We start from the raw sequence: 5,998 nt of genomic DNA, 5'->3' as shown, positions 1-5,998 counted from the left end.
GAGAGAGAAAGAAAATGGGGAGGGGGACGCGTATGGAAGGGGGGGGGGGGTTATATAGGGTGAAAAATTATCCGTTGAGCACAGGTTGCCTGCGTGGGCAGCGACCTCTCTTTCATGCACGCCACGTGGCCTGCTGGTCAGGCATTAATTGCAACAGAGGTCGCCTGCGTCAGTCGCGACCTCTCTTGCATGCACGCCACGTGGCCTGGCTGGTCAGGCATTAATTGCAACAGAGGTCGCCTGCGTCATTCGCGAACTCTGACACCACCAGGAAGCTGACAGCTCAGCATTACGAGGTCGCTACTGCTCCCAGCGAACTAGCCCGCATGACAATTTGAGAAAAAAATTCAGGTACATGACATTTAAATAAATAACAGTGAGAACAGTGACACAATCGTCACTGTTCCCACCTTCTCATTTAAATTCCAATTGCATGTAACAATCACAGAGTGTGGACAACATGGTCCTCCGTACCTCACAGAGCTCAATCAAATGTGTCAGAGAAGAGGGAACTCCTATAATGTAGACACGCATGACACGTTTCGCCATTGTGATGGCAAGGTTGTATACCAACGACAATTACGCGACACCAGCTTTCGCCATTCGTCTCTCATTTGTATTCAACTTTTACTGTGTTGTTTCCACACACAAAAGAACTTTTAGTGTGTTCGAGTTTTATTTTTAGAGTAACATGATTTACAACTTTTCAAACAAAGACCAAACATATATATATATATATAAAAACTTATTGGAGAAATTAATAGATGTAAATTATAAGATTTGATTGATTGTAATCATGTGTCAAATATATTCCGTAAAAAGGACAAAAAAATCACATGATATATTTAATTGTGGGCAAAATAATTTGGTCAAATTATTGTATCACTTATTATTTGTATTGAAGGGAATCTCCTCCTTTATCATCATTGAGAAGGGGAGAAACATTATGCATGGACGTAGGCCTAATGGCTAAATCACGATAAATTAATATCTTTTTATTTTTATATGATATTGGAGTTTCGGTGTCACGAATTTGATCTTCACTGCCATCACTTTTTTTTGTAAAATTTCTTAGTACACGTATATAGACTTGTGTATTGTCCATCCTTCAAGACCAGTGAATATGAAAAGATGTGTTAAAGATATATAAAATTATTAATATAGTCTCATCCACCAAATTTAAACTTTTGGTTGAATTGATTCTTTAGGAAACACACATTTAATTATTGTGTTGCCGCAGATGGAACATCAAAGCCAGTCCACTGCCTTCACCTCCAACGAGAGTCTGCGGCACGCCTGCCATATTGCCAGAGATGCAATTCTCCAACAAGACCAAACATGCAATATGACATGTTAGATCAGAAATGTGTGACACGTTTCGAGTTATTAATGTTGAACATCCCTGCGTCTTTCAAACTTCATTCTCCAAACATTGTCCTTTGTCTGATATAACAATACAAATTTTTCGTCCCATTTTAATCATTTCCTTTGTTTGATAATATAACATATAAATTTGCACAGCTATGTTATGACACAGCAAGTACAGATTTTTACATAAGTAGCCTATAAAGTTCCAACAAGGGTTGCGCGCTTTTATCTTATAATCACATGATACTGTCTGTTATTTAATTAAAAAAAATGGTTCATTATAATTTCCACTATGTGACTGTTAACGACTCATGAACTTCATCTTGTATGCATTATGTTCTCAACCTGTCACACATGTTAATTTATTAGGTGGGCAACTAAGGCTCATTATGAGAGCTAAATCCCTCTACCCCTTCACCAAAATACATGCACCCCAGACAAGTGAGGACATGTTGCCTCATTTTTAATGGGATCCATAAGAACAAAACGGTTATAATGTTGGGTTTGCTCTTTTACTAAAGCCCAAATGGGTTATTAGTATGAGAAGAGTCCAAGGAACCTAGAGCCTAATGAGCTAGAGTTTCTTGGAACCCATATAAATAGTACCTCTTAAGTCATCAGCCTCAAAAAAGAGGCAAGCTCAGAATCTAATCAGTGCCCACACACTTCCCCTTCCTCCTCGAGAGATAGTTTGGAAGATCTGCCACAGTCCAGCTTCAAGGAGGTTGTTCGTGCTGCGGCGCTGAGGTGAGCTGTTCGTGAAGAGGAATCCTACAAGGGAAGATTCTACACGAGAACTACGCACGGAGAGGTAATTGTGAAACAAAGATGATTCGGTAAGCATACCAATGTACTAGGTCCTAAACCGCTTCCGCATAAATCTAAGATTTCCTACAATTGGTATCAGAGCCTTGGCTGTACATTGGTATGCGAATCTAGTTTCACTATTCATGTAATTAGTTTTGCTTCTTGAAATGTGGCACCTAGGGTTCTAGGATTATGGTATGAATCTAGCATATGTATTTTATAATTCATTTTCATAAAAGTTTAAATTTTAATCGGTAAAAATGCTTTAATCCATGGTTAGAGTCTCTCGTGTATTTCTCGATTTGTAACAAGGAGGCTAATCTCATATGATTAGGTTTCCTCCTTGCTGTTTTTGTTTATTTTTGAAATTTCTCTATATTTTTTCTATATTTTGTAAAAGTTCAAGATCGAGAAATCGCGAGGAAGATGCGCAGTCAGCACTGTCGGAGACTTTTCGAGGACTTACCCAGCTCGGAATGGGGCGATCTATATATGGTTGGAAAGAGGACGGAAAGACGAACGCAACGGTGGGTGGATCACCGCCATCAGAGACTTCACGCTCCACCACGCGCCTCCACAAGAGGCTGAGAGTGGCTGCCACTCTCCGGCAAAGAATGGGAGAGTGAGGGAGCGTCCGGCCACCTTTTTGGGTGGTTCCGGTGGCGGTGCACTCGTCTCTATGTGGCAGTCCTTCCCCTGGAGTTTCGGCCTGATTTGACTTCGGGTGACGGCGCGGCAGACCTGACGGCTAGGGTTCCTCTTTCGCGTCCTAGGGTTTCTCGCCAAAGGATTGAGTCTTTGGGCTTTTGAGCCCATGAAACCCTAAAGGGGCTTGAGACAGATACTATGGGCTAGGCGAAAGTCGAATTCCAAAGTTGTATTATTTATTTTAATTTTATTTTATTTTCTTTAAAATAGGAAGGCCATGGATTAAAGTAATTATGATTTATTATTTAATGCTTTTATTGATTGGTATAAATTATATGATTGATAACATGCTTTATTGTGATAACATGCCATATAGAATATGTGGTGCCATATTGTTGCATAACTTGTATGATTGCATGAGCATAATAGCTATTATGTCTTCAACGACTAGTATGATAGTTATTATGGGATTATTTTGATTTTAAATCATCCTAAGAAATTAATTAATAATTATCATGATTTTTATTAAAAATCTAGATTAATAATTAAATTAATTAATTTTGGATAATTATCATCAAGACAAATAATCGTTATGGAAATTATTTTGATTTCAAATTATCCTCATAAATGATAATTATTATGATTGTTGCAATCTAGATTAATAATTAAGTCAGCTATTTGGACGATTTAAATCTAGAAAAATAATTAGAGAAAATTTCCTAAGAGAATTCTTTTATTTTGCGAGTAATTTGTGGGTTTTCTGAAATGGTCATGGAATAACACATGCTGCATACAACATTCAAGTATCATGATTGTTTGGAGCACACGCTGACGTAAAGTGACCGGATTTCAGGACCTTAATGCTTTCAAAATTATGTTAAGCTTAGTGCACGTTTATCGGCGCTCTTACTTATATAATTTTTGAAATCAAACAAAGGATACTCTCAATTAAATAATTCTTGGAAATTAGAAAATGTTGCTTATGTTGAATGGAAGGAGATTTAAATTAAGAGATTAATTTAACCTTCAAGCGCATTATAGGACCATTAATAAAATAATCATGTGAAGTCTCATCGAATAAGCATGATTGGATTTTATTAGATTGGACTTAAATATCTATGGGAGGAGATTTAAATTAAAAAAAATTAATTTAACCTCTAGGTGCATTGTGGGCCTATCAATAAAATAATCATGTGAGGCCCCAACGGATAAGCATGATTGGATTTTATTGGGCCTTAATAATTTCAAAATTTTAATAAAGTATTGTACGGCCCATCGTCGATAATACTAAGTTATTAAAGATAATTTTGAAATTAAACAATGAATTCGACTGAGCTTATGAAAATTCTCAAACAAAAATGTTGAATGGGTGAAGGTTTTAAAAATTAATTAATTTTAAAACCTGCGGGCTCCATTTGTGGGTTTATTAGTGAAATGGTTATCGCTGAAGCCCCATCGGATAAGGATAATCAGATTTCACTAGATTAAATCTTAATAATTTCAAAATTTTAGTAAAGTATTGTACGGCCCATCGTCGGCAATGCTTAGACACTAAGGATAATTTTGAAATTAAACAATGGTTAATTACATTCAACTTTGGTAAAATTGTTAACCCTCCCATCGAGGCTCTGGCAATGGCACTGAAGGCCCAAATAACAATTTTGGTTTTTACAAGTGACTTGCCCATCGTAAGCCTTGTAAAGATAAACTGAAGGATTGTTAACAATAAACAAGAGTAGTTATGAGAATCTACTCGCACTTCGTTTGTTTATTGCATTATTTGTTTGTAATTGTGTGTTTTATATGTTTTTCAGAAAATATCTTAGAAATGATTTTGAGTCGAAAACCTCTAGATGGTACCAACTATGAATAAGTGAAAAGTAAATTTTTTGATATTGTTCTAAAACATGGAAGCTAAAATTTGTCCTGACAATGCGAGGGCCATAACAACCTGCAGAGAATGCGTCTAAGGAAACTAAGATGCATTTCTCAGATTGGGAAAAGGCAGATATGGTAGTTCGCTGCTATATTATTGTCAGTCTTTCCAAATACTTGCAGAAGCAAGTGTACATGCTTAAGAGTGGAGTAAAAATGCTTCAGACTCTTAATGACATGTTTGCTGCGTCTAGCAGCTCTTCTAGACAGAATGCAGTCGGTGCAGGTTTTGCTAAGAGTCTTGTTTAATCCAAAGGGAAACCCAAGGGTGGTAACAAGAACAAAATGACTTGGTTATTAGTTGTCAAACCAGTTGCTATGAAGAAGCCGCAAGGCAAGTTCTTCAAGTGCAGACTGAAGGGATACTGAAAGAAAAATTGCCCAGAGGTGATGAAAAGAACCAGACATGGGCATATCAAGGCCTGATCAGTGAATGAATTATTGATTCAGGAATCACTGATTATGTTTGTTACTCTTTGTAGTAGTTCAAACATGGCATACCTGTCAGCAATGGACATAGATATTTTAAGCTTGAAAATGGGAACTTGTGTCTGCATTTGCAGTAGGACAAGTTATTTATAAGACTATGGTTTTGGGTGACTGTTTATTTGTTCCGGATTTCAAGAGGAATTCAATTTTTGTTAGTTGTTCTGGTTAAAACATTGTTTGACAATGCACCTGATTCCTCAGTTACATTTCGAAGTTCATCTTCGTCTTGTTTTGTTCTGGTACATTGTTTAAATAGTCTTTATTACCTATGTCCTATACCCTTTTTAAATTTGTTATGTTGAATGGAAAGGATGATGAACAAGGATTTTCACCAAAGAAATAAAAGTTTCAAATGAAACATAACTTTGGCCTTTGTGATTGAGTCACATTATCTCAAGTAGAAAATATGTTTTAGTTAAAAAAGGGACTGAAAGTTCAATAATCTTTTAACTAACAGCTACATGTTAGTCCTATTTGGAAGGTAAAATGGCCAAGCAATCCTACAAGGGCCAAGAAGGTTTGCGCAACTATTCAACTGGAACTGGTACATACTAAAGTATGTGGACCACTTAGCGTTCAGACCAGAAGAGGTGGTGAGTACTTCATTATATGAATGTTTACTCTGGATTTGGACAGATGAACCAAGTGCGCTATAAGTCTAAAGCTTTTGGAAATTTCCAAGAGGTTTAGTCTGAGGCAGAAAAGCATGTAGGTGTTCAAATCAAAAACACTTTGGTCTGACTAAAGTGAT

This window comes from Gastrolobium bilobum, unplaced genomic scaffold (assembly GCF_033153095.1).
Source record: "Gastrolobium bilobum isolate Gb01-03AN ecotype WA unplaced genomic scaffold, APGP_CSIRO_Gbil_v1 utg90727, whole genome shotgun sequence".
Lineage (NCBI taxonomy): Eukaryota > Viridiplantae > Streptophyta > Magnoliopsida > Fabales > Fabaceae > Gastrolobium > Gastrolobium bilobum.
This window is presented reverse-complemented; position numbering follows the sequence as displayed.